Genomic DNA, 18,691 nt, shown 5'->3' with positions numbered 1-18,691 from the left:
TCCAAAAAGGACAAACCAGAGCTGGACCCAGTATCACTGTCGCCCAGAGCTGTATGGGGCCATGAGTGCTGGGGCTTGTAACCTTGGATTGGGAATAAGGAGTAGGTAGGTATCCCTCTGTAAATAAATATTTCCCTTTATTACGTTCATTGTACTAATCCAGTGTGTGGGTCTGTGTGTGTGTGTTTATGTGTTTACTCTGGGGGGTCTGGAACAGGTGCCCTGGGTGGAAGGGAGTTTCCCTGCTGCATTTCTGCATGCACCTTTTCTTGGCCAGAGCTGGCTGCAGAGTGAACTCCAGATTGGGCTATGATGGTGCTATAGTCACAGTACTTTTTAAATTATCAATAAAAAACATTCAGGAACCACTGTGAATACAGACATTAAAATAAGAATTTATTTTTTACGTGTTTTAAAAAAATCCTCATGAGCTCATTCTTCAAAAATTTGTGTTCAGATCAATCCAGATATTACTACTCCCATAAATACAGAGCTGGCCAAAAATTGTGTCAGATGCAGACTAAGGAGACGCTGAAAAAACAGTAAGGACAAGTGATTGATGGAAGAGAACAGATACTGTTTATTTTAGTGAAATTACATTCAGGTTCAGACTTGTGACTTCATCAGTTAATCTGCGTGGCTGTGAATTTTTGAAAACGTATTTGAACACACTAAAATTCTGCCCTGAACAAAATATTATAAATAATAATTGTTATTAAAGCGAACTTTCCATCTCTTCTTATTCAAAATAATTTTAAAAAACCACTGCTAGGCTAAGCATGCGACTATAAGCCAAATTCTGATCTCAGCCCAGTGTAAATCTGGAGTAAATGACTTCAGGGGAAATACTACAGACCTACTTTGTTGTAACTGATATCAGAACCTGGCTTATGGTTTAAACTCTTTGACAATGGTCTCTTTCCAGTAGATTGGCAGTTCCTGTAATCACAGAATCCAGCCATGCCTGGCAACCCTACCTTGGCTGATTTTTCCCCTTATATGTTCAGCCCATTATAAAAAGTTACTATATGCAAACAGACAATCTAGTTAATGCTTAGTCTAGTAGCCAAAGGAAGAATTTCCCATGTGTATTTTACTTTTAAAAACATCTGTATGCCCTTGAATTAGTTTGTTCTTTGAACAGCAATCACTCTCTTATCTGGAGAATCTCTGACACACCCTTCATTTCTAACAGTGCATCCTGAATCCAGCAGAGATTTCTTAATGTATAGAATAGATGCTAATTTGTTTTTACACATTTATTACATCTGGAGCATTCCTCAAGAGCCCCTGGACATTTCCCGTTTTGCTGAGTCAAAGTAATAGCAGGGAGTTGCAAAAGCAATGCAAGTAATCTGAGCTGTTCTGAGGCAAGAGTGAAGGCCTGTCAGCGGTAAGCAAGAGCTTCCTCCCTCCTTGTTCAAGTGTGAATTTTGACCTCCCTGCTGTTGCCAGCTCCTTTTGGGGGCAGGGTGAAGGTGGAAAGAGTGAGAGGTGACTTAAGTACATAAGAATGGCCATACGGGACAGACCATTGGTCTGTCTAGCCCAGAATCCTGTCTTCTGACAATGGCCGGAGCCAGATGCTTCAGAGGGAATGAAAAGAACAGGGCTATTATCGAGTCAGTCATCCCCTATCATCCAGTCCTAGCTTCTGGCAGTCAGAGATTTAAGGACACGAGAAGCATGGGGTTGACTCCCTGAACATCTTGGCTCATAGCTATTGATCTGTCCTCAATGATCTTATCTAATTATTTTTTGAACCCAGTTATACTTTTGGCCTTCACAACAACCCCTGGAAATGAGTTCCACAGGTTGACTGTGCATTGTGTGAAGAAGTATTTCCTTGTATTTGTTTTAAGCCTGCTGTCTATTCATTTCAGTGGCTGACCTCTGGTTTGTGTGTTATGTGAAGGGATAAATAACACTTCCTTATTCACTTTCTCCCACCATTTGTGGTTTTATAGACTTCTACCATATCCATCCTTAGTCGTCTCTTTTCTAAGACACATAGTCCCATCTTTTTAATTTCTCCTCATATGGAAGCTGTTTCATACCCCTAATCATTTTTGTTGCCCACCTCTGTACTTTTTTCAATTCTAAAAAATCTTTTTTGAGATTGGGCAATCAGAACTGCATGCAGTATTCAAGGTGTGGGCCTACCATGGATTTATATAGTGGCATTCTGATATTTTCTGCCTTATTATCTATCTCTTTCCTAATGGTTCCTAACATTCTGTTAGCCTTTTTGACTGCCACTGCACATTGAGCAGAGAAATATCAATAATGACTCTAAGACCTCTATTTGTTGGTGGTGGTGATAGCTAATTTAGAACCCATTGTTTTGCATGTGTAGTTGGGATTATGTTTTCCAATGTGCATTACTTTGAAATTATCAGCATTGAATTTCATCTGCCATTTTGATGCCCAGTCACCCAGTTTTGGGAAATACCTTTGTAACTCTTTGTAATCAGCCTTGGACTTAACTTTCATGACTAATTTTATATCATCTGCACACTTTGCCACCTCACTCTTTACCCCTTTTTCTACATAATTTATGAATGTGTTGAACAGCACTGGTCCCAGTATAGATCCTTGGGGACCCCTGCAATTTACCTCTCTCCATTGTGAAAACTAACCATTTATTCCTACCATTTGTTTCCTATCTTTACTGATCCATGAGAGGACCTTCCCTCTTATCCCATGATTGCGTACTTAAGGTGCCACAAGTACTCCTTATCTACTTTCCTTTAGAGCCTTTGGTGTGGGATCTTGTGTGACTGTAGTAATGTAATGCACATGATCGATATAAAGAGATTAAGAAATAGTTTATCATTGCAATATATTTACTGTTGAATTCAATTGTGAAAAATTGCTTGGTTTCATTTTCTGTTATATTTGTGTGAAATCTACATATTTTCTTCATTTTCCTAGAATTTGATTTTTTTTACCAGTTTTTAAAAATGCCATTAAAAAAAATAACTACACAGTATAGAACAAACTTTACATTATATGACTTCTAGAATTGGTATCTGGGTAAACGAATGAAAACTACCACAAAATCCCAACAACACTAATGAACTCTAAAGAAACTAGGATAAGCTTGCATAGGCAGAGTCTAGTACCAACCACAGCAAGGGCAAGGTTAGGAATGGATGTGGTGGGGATTCTCTTATTCAAGGTAAAATTGGCACCTAATGGGAACAAGGAACCATTTTAAATACTCAAGAAATTGCTGTCAAAACTGACAGACTTAAACTTTTGCCTAGGGTGGGATTTTCAAAAGTGCTTAGCGTTGGCCTAACTCTGTTGAAAGGAGTTTTACTAGTGGCTTCAGCGGGAACTGAATGCTTTTGAAAATCCCACCCTAAAATCACCATTGTTTATACTATCCCTCATGCCTAGACTAAAGATTCCAAGATGGATAATATTCAAGTTACTTTGTTGGGATACCCTACAATAATAATCAGAACACAATGAAGGTGTTTTTAGGACTGGTCTACACAAGCTTTTCAGACATTGTCTCATCTATAGATGGTTTTAACTTAGTTACAAATAAAACCCTGTGTGTGGGGCCAACCAGTTTGAAATTCTAGCTTAGAACATGGTTTTTGAACTCTGACAGAAGAACTTTTATCTGGAACTGAGTTTAAACTATGGTGCTCATGAGACATATCATCTCTTCTCTCTACCTCTTTGGGCCAGTTTCAGCCTGACAGTGACACTCACGCGAGAATGTGTGTAGTGGAGGGACGAGGCCCAAGGAACCTTCCACAGACCATGTAAGGGCCAGGCAAATATGCAGCCTGTGGATTGAGTGGACTGCTCCCTCCCAAGTTTCCTGGGGCATCTGGTTCTCCAACAAAAGAGAGGGGAGGCAGACAATAGGAGAAAGTATACCTCCATCCACTCCATGCACTGGCCTGCAAAACTGTCCAACTACATGGAGTGGAGGGGTAGTAATCTGGACCCCATTAAGTGTTGTAGCAGTGGGCACACTGCATCTTAGTACCTGGGAATTCCAAAGGGCATTTTGCCTTCCTGAAGCAAAATGCTGCCGGATGCAGCTCCACCTCACCTAGAGAAGAACAGCTCCTCACTTCATCCAGCCCAGGACTGTGCCTACCAGATCCAATCGAGCCCTTTGTTCCATGCTTGTGACTTGTCAGCAGACTGATACAGAAGGGATAAGAAGTCTTTTCTCTGAAACAACAGGAGGGAAGTATATTTCATTATCTGCCTGCATTTAAGAATGGCAAAAAGCAGAGGAATAATATGACATGAGCACCTATGCAAACCACCCCTGGTGGGTCTAATTTTCTAATCTTCACAGCATTCCTTTATACAGGCTCAGACCTAAAAAACCTAGCCCAGCAGTAGGCCACAATGGTTTTTCAAGTAGCCACTGGCGTAAAAGCATGCACTGTACATTTAAGTAGAATCTTACCAAAATTTGCATTAATATAAAGCTTCCATTTTCACTCATTAAAAAAATGCACATACATTTTGATTCTGGCAGTGTGAAATTTTTTGCACACCTGTGTCCACAAGTTTCACATTCAATCTCTCTCCCTAGCTGCTTCTTTCTTATCTTCTATAACACAAGGCAGTCAGAGAGCTTTTGCCAGGAGAATAAATGAAGAAATGTATTTTTCTTAAAGGAAGAGCCCAAAAGTAAAAACACAAACACCTCCTTTTCTCCTCCCCACCATTGAAAGAAACTGTAAAACTTCAATTATATGTTTTAGTAGTATAGGTCAGTATGTAGGTGAAAATACATAGACCTGCTAGTACTGTAGAGTCAAACTATGAGCACAGTTAAGTACTAATTTCAACCTTAAGAAAAATGAGTGGTATAATTCTGATAGTTTTGCCATAAGGAGTGGAGGGTATGAAAAAATGGTAAAGATAGATTTCAATTTCTCCTTGAGTAAACTTCAGAAATTCTGTCTGATTTGAATCTGTGATTGACTCATACAAGGCAAAGCTGCAGCTCCTGTCCATATTGATATCATGAGTTTTGTATTCTAGTATGTGCAGGTCCAAGAAGGGAGAAAACTCCCTTCTTGAAAGTATCTGATTCATGACGAAGAGCTCGGTGTAATCTCAAAAGCTTGTCTCTTTCACAACAGAAGTTGGTCCGGTAGAAGATGTTACCTCACCCACTTTGTTTTGTTGGACAGAGGTAATTCAGGTAACCTCAGATTTTTTGCATAGCTTCGAAAAATCCACTCATGCTATTCTACATGTGTGCAAATATCTAAAACCTTAGTGCCTTTTTGGCTTACATATTAAAGCTCTGAGAATTAGGGGTGAAACCAAATAAGTTGAATAGTATCAAGTTTAATGATTAATCACTGCTTAAAGTAACAAACTGACTGTTACTTGTTTATCTAATTCACACCATCTGCCTTTCTATTCTAATGTTACAGCATACTGCTTTAGTAAATAAATTAATTCCATAATCATGATAAAACATACATGGAATTTGCTTTACTTCAAGACAGAATGTAACTTGGTAGGTGACCCAAATGCATGAGCAGCAGAACTATGGGGAACTTCAGCAAAATTACTGGAAAGCTACCATATTCAGTGCAACAGTAATTAGGCAAGAGCTGGCAGGAGGTAATGGTTCTGCACTTTTAAGTAAAACTTGATATTGATTAAAATGCCTTGGCTAGTGATTAACTTTCTTTGCCTAATATTCATTATTGTTCCAACAGCCTTGACATGAGAACTGGCAGAACTTTGAAAAAGCTCCCATAGAAACAGTGGAGAGTCATAAAGCTAACTGCCACTTTTTGCACCTAAATCCCAGAATCTGGCTCCATTGGGGTACACAAATCCCTACTCAACTGCCACCAAATCCTGTACACACTTGGTGCCTAAGTTTGTGCAGTAAGATTTGCTTAGGTGCCTATGTTTCTGCCTCTGGGCATGTGTGTTGCTGTCTTTTTCTAGGCATCTGGATGCCTAAGCCCCAGTGCGATACATGAACCTGGGGAAGACAGGCATTCCTTTAACTCACCTATGGGGCCCAGTCTGTTAGGTATGCTCTGAGATCAAGTTTACAAGCACCTCCCTCGTAACTCTTACCCAAGTGCTTAGGACACTCAGCTGGGATGTGGGAGAACCCCCGCTTCCCATTCAAGTCCTCCCTCAGTTTGAGGGGGAGGAGGAGTTTGAAAAGCGATCTGCATTCTCAGGAAAGTACATTAGCCACTGAACTATGGGATATTCTAATACGGCCCTTCCTCAGTCTTTTAGTTATTGCAGCCTTCAGATTTTGCAGTCCTGTCCAATATTCTCTTAACTGCTAGCAGGAGATGTTGTCATTATTTTGGGGATCTTGATACTCTGATCTAAAAAAAAAAAAAGCTCACGTAGATGCACGAGAATGAGCCCTGGTCTACGCTACGAGTTTAGGTCAAATTTAGCAGCGGTGGATCAATTTAACCCTGCACCCATCCACACGACTAAGCCATTTACTTTGACTTAAAGGGCTCTTAAAATCTATTTCTGTACTCCTCCCCCAACGAGAGGATTAGCGCTGAAATCGACCTTGCCGGGTCAAATTTGGGGTAGTGTGGTTGCAATTTGACGATATTGGCCTCTGGGAGCTATCCCAGAGTGCTCCATTGTGACTGCTCTGGACAGTGCTCTCAACTCAGATGCACTGGCCAGGTAGACAGGAAAAGGCCCGCAAACTTTTGAATCTCATTTCCTGTTTGGCCAGCGTGGCAAGCTGCTGGTGAGTGCAGATCTCATCAGCAGAGGTGACCATGATGGAATCCCAGAATTGCAAAAGAGCTCCAGCATGGACCGAATGAGAGGTACGGGATGTGATCGCTGTATGGGGAGACAAAAAGACAAAATGCCCAAACATCTGAAAAAATCTCCAAGGGCATGAAGGAAAGAGGCTATAACAGGGACCCGCAGCAGTGCTGCGTGAAACTTAAGGAGCTCAGGCAAGCCTACCAAAAAACCAGAGAGGCAAACGGCCGCTCGGGGTCAAAGCCTCAGACATGCTGCTTCTATGATGAGCTGCATGCCATTCTAGGGGGTGCAGCCACCACTACTCCACCTCATGCTTTGACTCCATCAATGGATTATCATGCAACAGGGATGCGCATTTTGGGGACGAGGAAGATGATGATGAGGAGGAGGTTGAAGATAGCGCACAGCAAGCAAGTGGAGAAACTGTTTTCCCCGAGAGCCAGGAACTGTTTCTCACCCTGGACCTGGAGCCAGTACCCCCCGAACCCACTCAAGGAGGGCTCCCGGACCTGCCAGGAAGGGACCTCTGGTGAGTGTACCTTTGTAAATATAATACATGGTTTAAAAGCAAGTGTGTTTAATGATTAATTTGCGGCCAGTACAGCTACTGGAAAAGTCTGTTAATGTGTCTGGGGATGGAGTAGAAATCCTCCAGGGACATCTCCATAAAGCTCTCCTGGATGTACTCCCAAAGCCTTTGCAAAAGGTTTCTGGGGAGGGCAGCCTTATTCCATCCTCCATGGTAGGAGACTTTACCACGCCAGGCCAGTAGCACGTAGTCTGGAGTCATTGCATAACAAAGCATGACAGCATATGGTCCTGGTGTTTGCTGGTATTCAAGCAACATTCGTTCTTTATCTCTCTGTGTTATTCTCAGGAGAGTGATATCATTCATGGTCACCTGGTTGAAATAGGGTAATTTTATTAAGGAGACATTCAGAGGTGCCCGTTCCTACTGGGCTGTTTGCCTGTGGCTGAACAGAAATCTTCCCTGCTGTTTGCCACATGGTGGGGGGAGGGGTGAAAGTGATCATCCCAGAGAATTGGGTGTGTGTGGGGGGGTTTAGTTGGGTTTGTGCTGCAGGTTAACCTGAAAACCGCAGCCCCTCCTTTTAATTGCCAACCCATTTTAAATGGCCAACCCAACGGGTGCTTGGTATGGGAAATGAGGGCGTGGCTGTTTGAAACCATTCCCACATGTTATGAAGGTTAAAGAAGCCAAAAGACTGTGGCTTACCATGGCTGCCTGCAGGCCAAATTCTGTTGCCCGCAGGCCCTGCGTGTGTGATCTCTCACACCAAACCGGCAGACCTTCAATATACGAGGCAAAATGTGACCTTGTACCAAATGCACATGTGCTATGTAATGTTAACAGCAAGGTTCACCCTGAAAGAGTCTACCCATTGTTCTCTAAAATGTGTCTTTTTAACTACTACTCTCCCTTTTTTTTCCTCCCACAGCTGCAAATGTTTCAACGCTCACACTATCATCTCCTTCCCAGAGGCTAGCCAAGATTAGAAGGTGAAAAAAACGCACTAGCGATGAAATGTTTTCTGAGCTCATGCAGTCCTCCCACACTGAAAGAACCCAGCAGAATGGATGGAGGCAGACAATGGTAGAGTCCAGGAAAGCACAATATGAATGCAAGGACAGGTGGTGGGTTGAAGATAATAAGAGGCAGGTTGAAGATGATAAGTGGCATCAGCTTGCTGACAGAAGGCAGGATGCAATGCTGAGGCTACTGGAGGATCAACCTGATATGCTCCGGCATATGGTTGAGGTGCAGGAAAGGCAGCATGAGCACACACTGCCGCTACAGTCCCTGTGTAACCAACCGCCCTCCTCCCCAAGTTCCATAGCCTCCTCACACAGATGCCCAAGAACGCAGTGAGGGGCCTCCGGGCACCCAATCACTCCACCCCAGAGGACTGCCCAAGCAACAGAAAGCTGGCATTCAGTAAGTTTTAAAGTGCAAGTGTGGCCTTGTCCTTCCCTCCTCCCCCACCCCTCCCAGGCTACCTTGGCAGTTATCCCCCTATTTGTGTGATGAATTAATAAAGAATGCATGAATGTGAAGCAACAATGACTGTATTGCCTCTGCAAGTGGTGATCGAAGGGGGGAGGGTAGGGTGGTTAGAACACAGGGAAGTAGAGTGAACCAAGGGGGCGGGTTTTCATAAAGGAGAAACAAACAGAACTTTCACACCGTAGCCTGGCCAGTCATGAAACTGGTTTTCAAAGCTTCTCTGATGCGTACCGCGCCCTCCTGTACTCTTCTAACCGCCCTGGTGTGTGGCTGCTTGTAATCAATGGCCAGGCGATTTGCCTCAACCTCCCACCCCGCCATAAACGTCTTCCCCTTACTCTCACAGATATTGTGGAGCACACAGCAAGCAGTAATAACAATGGGAATATTGGTTTCGCTGAGGTCTAACCGAGTCAGTAAACTGCGCCAGTGCACTTTTAAATGTCCAAATGCACATTCTACCACCATTCTGCACTTGCTCAGCCTATAATTGAACAGCTCCTGACTACAGTCCAGGGTTCCTATGTATGGCTTCATGAGCCATGGCATTAAGGGGTAGGCTGGGTCCCCAAGGATAACTATAGGCATTTCAACATCCCCAATGGTTATTTTCTGGTCTGGGAGGAAAGTCCCTGGCTCAGCTGTTGAAAGAGACCAGAGTTCCTGAAGATGCGAGCATCATGTACCTTTCCCAGCCATCCCACACTGATGTTGGTGAAACGTCCCTTGTGATCCACCAGTGCTTGCAGCACCATTGAAAAGTACCCCTTGCAGTTTATGTACTCACCGGCTTGGTGCTCCGGTGCCAAGATAGGGATATGGGTTCCGTCTATGGCCCCACCACAGTTAGGGAATCCCTCTGCAGCAAAGCCATCCACTATGACATGCACATTTCCCAGAGTCACTACCCTTGGTAGCAGGAGCTCAGTGATTGCGTTGGCTACTTGGATCACAGCAGCCCCCACAATAGATTTGCCCACTCCAAATTGATTCCCGACTGACTGGTAGCTGTCTGGCCTTGCAAGCTTCCACAGGGCTATCACCACTCGCTTGTGAACTGTGAGGGCTGCTCTCATCTTGGTATTCTGGCGCTTCAGAGCAGGGGAAAGCAAGTCACAACTTTCCATGAAAGTGCCCTTACGTATGCGAAAGTTTCGCAGCCATTGGGAATCGTCCCAGACCCGCAACACTATGCGGTCCCACCAGTCTGTGCTTGTTTCCTGGGCCCAGAATCAGCGTTCCATGGCATGAACCTGCCCCATTACCACCATGATGTCCACATTGCTGGGGCCCGTACTTTGAGACTCTCCTCACTCTCCTCACCGCGCTGCCGTCACCTGCTTGCCCGCTTTTGCAGGTTTTGGTTCTGCAGATACTGCTGGATAATGTGTGTGGTGTTTAGAATGGTCATAACTGCCACGGTGATCTGAGCGGGCTCCATGCTTTGGCGTTTGCAGGAGAGCAGAAGCGGCGGGTGGATGATGATGCTGATAGCAATATGGCGCCCGCATGAAACGATCGTTGGCCGTTGCTTTCACGGAGGAAGGGGTCAGCTGGCAGCAGACAGTGCAGTATGACTGCTAACTATCATTGTTTCCTGGGTGCTCGCGGTGCTGCTGGCTGCGAGAGCAGCCTGAGGCAGAATGGCCCCCTCAGGGATTGAACTCACAACCCTGGGTTTAGCACGCCAATGCTCAAACTACTGAGCTATCCCTCTGCCAATATTTCAGGGAGGACTGAATCTCCATTAGACAAAACTTAAAAAAGAGAAAGACCTGAGTCACTCCCGTTTATGTCCAGGCTCCCCTGACAGACCTCACTGAGATCTGCCAGGAGCACCCATGTCTGCCCAGGCGCCCCGACCGACCTCACTGAGGCTAGCCAAGAGCACCCAGGAGACGACGAGGACGGCTACCAATCGTAATGCACCATCTGCTGCCACAAGGCAATGAGCTGCTGCTGTGTAGCAATGCAGTCCCGCGTCTGCCAGCACCCAGGAAACATACGGTGACGATGAACTGAGTGGGCTCCATGCTTGCCATGGTATGGCATCTGCATGGGTAACCGAGGAAAAAAGGCGCAAAACGATTGTCTGCCGTTGCTTTCACGGGGGGGGGGGGGGGGCTGACGATATGTACTCAGACCCACCTGCGACAATGTTTTTGCCCCATTAGGCATTGGGATCTCAACCCAGAATTCCAATGGGCGGCGGAGACTTCAGGAACTGTGGGATAGCTACCCACAGTGCAATGCACTGGAAATCAATGCTAGCATCGGTACTGTGGACGCACTTCGCTGACTTAACGGTCTTAATGGTCTTCAGTTGGGGGGGGACACAATCGACTGTATAAAATTGATTTCTAAAAAATCGACTTCTATAAATTCGACCTAATTTTGTAGTGTAGACATAGCCTTAGTTTTAGAAATGTCTAATACTCAGTAATGCTGATGATATAACGCCCTGCACTGCTGTCTTATCAAGCTTTGTGATCTGAGGAAATAAATTAAAATATATAGCAGGCATGTCAGTCAGAGCTCAGAAAGTCTTCTCTTCTCTTCTGTGTACCCCCAGTTTAGGAACGTTTTGGCATCTCTTCTTTGTACCCCCAGTTTAGGGACATTTTGACATTTCTGATGGCGACAAGGAGCTTAATTCTGCCTTCAGTTACATTAGTATTAATCCAGATAATTGTACTGGAGTCAGTAGAGTTAATCTAGCTTTAAGAAGGTTTTAAAAAGGCTTAAGTGGGAGCTGAATTTGGCCCAAGGTCCGCAGAGTGAGGATTCTTAAAAATGTGGGGCTGTTTGTGAAACCAATAAAATAAAAAATAAAGTTCTGGATTTGAGAGGAACAGTGTTGTTGTGGGCCTAAGGGCTTGTCTATATGACAAGGTAGCGTGCAGCAAACTGGGTATACGCCTAGAGCACTCCAGTGTGCTGCCCACTAATTAACTGTCTATGTGGTCCCTGCTGCCGCATAGTCCACGTGAAGCTTTCACTGTGCAGCAGTAGGGTCTACATGGACAGCTAGTGGGGCAGCACACTGAAGCACTCTAGATTTACACCCCAGCTTGCCACGCATGAACTCATAGTATAGATTTGCCCTGAGACTCTGAGGCCTTGTCTACACTCCAGTTCTTTCCCCTAAAATTTCTAACTATTGTTAACATACACTGGTGTAGCTTCACCAGTGCTAGTGTAGACAATACCCTGGTGGCCACTGATGTTTTTACCATCATGTAATCTAGACCTGAGTCTTGTCTACGCTTAAAAAGGTTTAGTGGTATAGCTATACATGTGGAGGTATACCAGCAAACCCACCTAGCAGAGAACCAACTTATACTGGCAAATGAGTTCTTTTGCCAGTATAGCCTAAACTCAGTTCCCTAAAAGGAGTAAGCAATACCGGCAAAAGGACTATATTGCTGGTATAACTATCTACACTAGGGCTTTTGCCAGCATAACTATGTCGGTTACCGGTGTGATTTTTTTTTTCCACTCTCCTAACTGCCAGAGCTATGTCAGTAAAACTTTTTAGTGCTCTGAGCAAATTGAGATGTCACAGCAATAAAAACACTGAGAGTGCCAACAACTTGTTTTTCACTGGCATGCCCACAATTGTTATCACTGGCACAGCTGCACCAGTGTTAGCACCGGGGGGGGGGGGGGGGCATTTCAGTGTAAAAAGACTAGTGTAGACTAGACATGGTTAGAAACTGCCAAATGTTTTTCACAGGAAATTTCAAAAATGTTTTTCCAAAGCCTCCCACAAAATTACAGTATTCTGGATTTTCAATGAAAAACCAAAATCAAAATCTAGAAAATATTCAGTTTTAAAAACCTAAAATGCTTTCTGAAAAATCAATTTTTTTCCTGCCTTTCATTGAGAAACAGGAAAAATCTGAGTGAAACAAAAATGTGCTCTGAAAATTTTCATTAAAAAACGAAGTCTAGTTTCTGTAAACAAAAAAACAAACAAAAAGTTTTGATAGAAATTTTTCAATCAGCTCTAGTGTATACATGGCCTGATAGCTTGAAGAGACTTTTCTCTTTACGGTGATCTTCATTTGTCAGCTTGCACTACAGTGGCAATTGGAACAGTTCAGCATCAACAAAATAAATTTATATAGAATCCTCCATAAGAAAGTTGCAGGAAAGAGTGCAATTAACTACTACACTATTATTATTTAAAACAGCATAGATAGGCCTAAATCTGCTGCCACATACATCTGTGTAAACCAGCCATAACTCCATTGACGTTGATGTAGGCACATTGGTGTGAGAAGAATCAGATCCATAATTCTTCAGTCTGATTTTAAATCTCAAGAGGACTAGGCATTCCCAATAGCAACAGGAAATGAATTCTATAATGAAGCTAAAATCGTTACTGTAAATGCCAAAAAAAAAAAAAAAAAAAAAAGCCCAAAGAAGGTATGCTGTGTTGAGGATCCCTTTATTAATTTATTTATTTTTAATGTTATTGCTTCTTCCAGCTAGACTGTTAAGAAGAGCTCAAGTATTCCCTGTGCCACTCCAAATAAATTTAGAACTGTCCTCAGCTCCCATAAAGTCAGCATGTGCAATCCTGAGGGAGGTGGAAATTCCCATAAAAGGATCATTCTAAATCCCCAGGATAAGTTTATTTGGCATGCCATTCAAGCAAAAGAAGCATTTCAATTGTTTTCCTTGACCTTTTAACCCACTCTTCTATCTAAACTGAGGTCAAAGGACAAGAATTAGCTTCTATTTTAACATCCCCTCCCCCTCCCTTCCACAACATTTTCTACTTCAAGCCCAGAACATACCAAACAGAAAAAGGAAAGAGTTTAACTGATGCAGTGAGAAACAGATGTCTGTACAGCTTACAATGAGAGGGCTGGGGGAGGGGAGAAAGAGGAAGTGGGAGAAAGGTGTCTTAAAGCTAGTATAATGACAGGTTTCAGAGTAGCAGCCGTGTTAGTCTGTATCCGCAAAAAGAAAAGGAGTACTTGTGGCACCTTAGAGACTAACAAATTTATTTGAGCATAAGCTTTCGTGAGCTACAGCTCACAAATAAGTTGTAGCTCACGAAAGCTTATGCTCAAATAAATTTGTTAGTCTCTAAGGTGCCACAAGTCCTCCTTTTCTTAAACCTAGTATTTACTTAATTGATCATTAAGCCTGGAATAGAAAAGAAAAATCGAAGAAAATGTTCTTGTTGGCAAAGAAAGTAACAGGGATTAGAGTACTTTATGTAGTGATATTGATATAAAAGTATTTTTCTCTGCTATTTTCAAAAGGTCAAATCCTGCAATACACAGGGTGATTGTGTCTGTCTCTGTGCTGCTATATAAGAGGCGGGGGTGGGAAGGAGTGCAAGGGAGATTTCTCCAATCTTGCATTGCTATATAGGGCCCAGACACAATCCCAGGCCTTGTTTACATTTTGAATTTGGCCCAGTTTCAGCCATCAACCTAGCTGCAAACCTGTAGCGAAGACAAGGAAAATCTACTTGAAACTGGGGTAAGCCCCACTAATACAAATCACAGCTTTCCCTCTCTACAGTAGGCTGATGGCTGAAATCAGGGCTAATTGCATGTACAGACAAGGCCGAAGTCTTTGCATCTGACTGGGATGTAACCCCATGCATGTAACCCTGCTCAGAGCTTAATTGATATGGTGGATAAAACGGAAGTGGAAGCCGCAGCAGCAGGGGGCCCATGTTGCCAACATTAAGCTGAGCTAGTGGGACATTTATGAAAATTTCCCAACTGTAGACAGGACCAGAGCGTGCAAGGATTGCTCCAGGCCTGTGCTGATTACAGCGCAAGCTTTCCCAAAGGAGCCGGGAGAGAGACAGGGCTATGGTACCAAAGCAGTGGTCACTCCTTCCCATGCTTTCCCAGAGTTCTTCAAGGCATTGTAAACATTACAGAGGGGTACAAAGTGCTTCTGACAGGTCCCATTGGGGAAGTGCATCTACTGATTCCCAATCTAGAGGCTCTGCCTTAACTTCCCATTCACTTCAGTGCGAGCGTTGACTGGGTAAGGACTTCAGGAGCTGGCCCTGCATTTGGCTCTGCGGACTTGTCATGTGCTAAGGTCACAACAACAAGGGCACTTAAATGCACATTTATAAGGACAAGGTGGGTGAGGTAACAGCTTTGATGGGGACCCACAAGGCTAGAGCTACACAGCATACAATATTTGTAAGAACATCAGTCAGAACTACTCAGCCCTGAATGTGTTGTTTTTTTTAAAGCAAGATTCTCTCTGCCTCTGAAGCAGCATTCCCCAAAGGCCAGCTACTGTAAATCTCAGACATATGAGGTGCCTTGCCGCAAAAGTGCATTGCTAAGACTCTGAATTTGCTGGTTCCTTGCTTGCAGTTTTAATTGCAGGTCTTCTTAGGTTAGACATGTATCACCAGGAGGATCACATTAAAGAGAGCAGAGGATTAAATCCTCCTCCAGTCAAGAAAGATAGTTGCTTGCAAGCAGCAGAGAGTGCCCGGCTTTTCGAGAGTTGCTGGTAATTCCTCCCCTGCTCTGGGAGCTGACGTTGACCTCTTAACAAAGAACAGGTTCAATCTGCTTCCCCTCCTCCACCCCAGGAGACTGATGAGGGTCACATGACCTTTCTAGACAGCACAGAATTTGGATGGTAATATGTGATGGTGGGGGAGGGGAGTAGGCAGCTCACACACTGCCCTGCTGTACTGAAAGCTTAGTGGGGGAAGGGACCAGACCCAGCTTCATTCCACAGATTCATTAAGATGCAAATGCCAAATATGTTTACCAGACTGTATAAATTTACAGTTTCCTTTTCAGCTCAGGCAGACAATGTTAAAACACATTAGGTTTTCTGACTGCAAATCAAACAGGGGCTATCTCTGCTGAGGCCTAATTAAGGGATTATAGACAAATGTTGGGAGGGAAAAAAGATTTAAAAGGAGAAAAAAAGAGAGAGAGAGAGAGAGAGATCTCCACTCCTAAAGAATCCTTCCTGGAATACAGATTATTTGAAAAACAGAAAAAGATGTGGAGAAATAACCAATGTTTAAGGGTTTTTAAAATAAACCTGGATTTATTCACCACCTAATATTTATCCATGGGGCCACTATTTCCCCCCCCCTCCACCCCCCAGAAGTGTATTCACCCTGCACAACTGTTAAGGTATCATCACTACTATAAATGTTTATGAGCCCTGGTTTCAGGGTGCCATGACGTGATCATGAAAATTCACTCTGAAGTACAAATTTACATCTAAAGTAGCAGCTTGGAGGTATCCAGGCAGCCCCTTTCACTCACAACCCCAAATAGGAACCAACACTGATTCTTCTAGCCAATTATTTAGTTGTTTAAGACTTTAAAACACTATTTTGTGCTCATATGATTTCAAAATATCTCTGACATTTAAAAACAAAAAGGCAAAGGGTGAGTCCATATTCTGCTTCAATCATTTAAAGCCAAGTTCAGTAAAAGCTCACACTGCTGTGCCAGGTTAAGCAAGCACCCTCTCAAATTGAGTTTGTTTTCTCGTTCTTGTGTGGGCTTCGATGCTGCAGAAGCTGAGCAGGATTTTTACTCACCCTGGCCCTTAATTATTTCTTGTTAATGGTTAAGATAGTCATGTTTCACAGTGAAATAACCATATGCTGTAGCCTCATTTTAATTCTCTATGTTTGCATGTGTTTTTAAAACATTGTAAATACATATTTGTACAATTGGCTGTAATAGCTCTCCTGGTGCACCTACCATCTATCATATAAATAAGAGGTACTGTAAAAATGCTCTGAATAAAGTATGTCTTTATATGATAGGCACAGCCATTGGGTCAATACTTTGCCTGTATTTGTGTCCATAAATATGTATTTTTATGTGGTAGACTCTCCCTGGTTCCCAGAAGATTCTAAACTCCAGTTAAGAGGTGGGAAGAAAAAAAAAAAAGAAGGGAAATTACCATGGAAAACTTGGTTTAAGTAATGGGACACAATCCAACAATATCACATAAATTCAGGCTGACAATTCTTTAACTCATATTCTGTGCTTATATATCACAGGGCTCTCATGTCATGGAGAACTTAGTGGGCCTGTGCTATCCTCTGCATATGGATGAATAAAAAGAGGACTTTATTTCCCAATTATGTCATCCTGTCACCTTTTGTGTACCCTCAAATTCACTTAAATGTACAATAAATTAAAATAAAAATACTGGATTAAGTTCTTCCAAATACAACTTGTAGTAAATGGGTGCAAATCCCATGGAAGGTCCTGGCCAAATTGTGTGTTGAATTAAACAGTGTATAATGTCACACCACAGAAGTATACTATTTGGCATTTGGTGGATGTGGAAAATAAATAGACCCGGAGCACCAGTTTCTCTGCTGATGTACATTGATGCAGCTCCATGAACTTCAAAGGAACTGCACTGATTGACACCAGAGAGAATTTGGCCCTGAGATGATCAGAAAGGAATAGTAGGAAAAGATAAAGAAGCCATCTAGGTACTTATGCAGATGCTGTGCCATCCCCAACAGTACTTGGCCAAATTCTAGACCTGCGGTCAGTAGATCGTGATGGTCCCTTCTGGCCTTAAAGTGTATGAGTCTATGAGATACAACTTGTATTCCCTTCAATTGTAGTTGCATCTATGTATACCAGGCGCTAAGTTTGGCGGGTACAGAATATCAAACCAGTGTATGGTATGCTCATTTTGTACATCCATTGAATGCCATACTGGCACAAAATAAAATACTTTACCATTTACACCAGTTTATGCTGCTTTTCTGCTCAATTTAAACTTAATGTGTAACTTAAATGCCAATTTATGTCACTGCTGAATTTGGCCTGTTACCTTTTGTTGACCTAGTTCACAAACTTAATAGCGCTAAATATACAGTGGAGTCGCATCTTACGTGGGGGTTAGGTTCTAAAGTCAGCAAGTAAGGTGAAAATAGCATATAGTCAAAATTACCCTTGAAAATCCCTTAAATCGCCCATAAAGTACAGTATACTGTACATGGTTTTGTGTATACAACCCTGTACAGTAATATGTATAAATGTATAATGTATACAGTAATGTACAGTATATAATAAAGAGTACATATGCAAAATATAATTTTAAAGTACTGTATTTTTAATTACAGGGGGGTAATTACAGGGGGTTGTCAGGGCTTGATGTCGCTCCAGGAGACGGAGGTGACTGAGAGCTTGGGTAACAGAGAGCGAGTCGTAGATGAAGTGGTTGCCTCTGGTTCAGCTCGAGAAGTTGATTGTGTAGACTCATCTGCTGCTGGTTGTTTTTCCTTGAAAAACATGTTGATTGGCAACTGTCGCTGTTGTCTCTTGAGCAGCTCAAACATTTCTTGATATGGTCTCAAATGGTCCGTAATACTACATGTGATTTTGAGACTTTGTTCCATAGGGGGATTGTATTCAGAAATTAAATCATTCAAGTGTTTCGCTGCTTGGAACACTTCAGCAAATTTATGAAGATTCCAACTTGCTGGCTCTTCCTGTTCGACGTCAACATCTTCGTCTTCTGTAGACGATTTTATCAATTCCTCTAACTCTTCGTTAGTCAATGTTTCTCTATGGCTCTCAATTAATTCTTCAATTTCTTCCTCAAGGATGTCAACGAAGCCATCACCGCCCACTTGCCTGGCCACCTGAACAATGCATTTCTCTTCTTTCTCAGTGGTCGGGAAACCCATAAAATCATTCACACATTTTTCCATAGGTTTCGCCAACATGCATTGACTGTTTCAGGCTTGATTGCATCTGTTGCCTGTTTAATATAAGTGATGCAATCAGCAATGTTGAAGGACTTCCAACGCTCCATCACATTAAGATTGGGATCAGCATCCATAGCGCTACGTATCCGTGAGAACGTAAGTCTCTTGTACGT

Source organism: Chelonia mydas, chromosome 1, assembly GCF_015237465.2.
Source record: "Chelonia mydas isolate rCheMyd1 chromosome 1, rCheMyd1.pri.v2, whole genome shotgun sequence".
In the NCBI taxonomy this organism is placed as follows: domain Eukaryota; kingdom Metazoa; phylum Chordata; order Testudines; family Cheloniidae; genus Chelonia; species Chelonia mydas.
Note: the sequence above shows the minus strand (reverse complement) of the source record.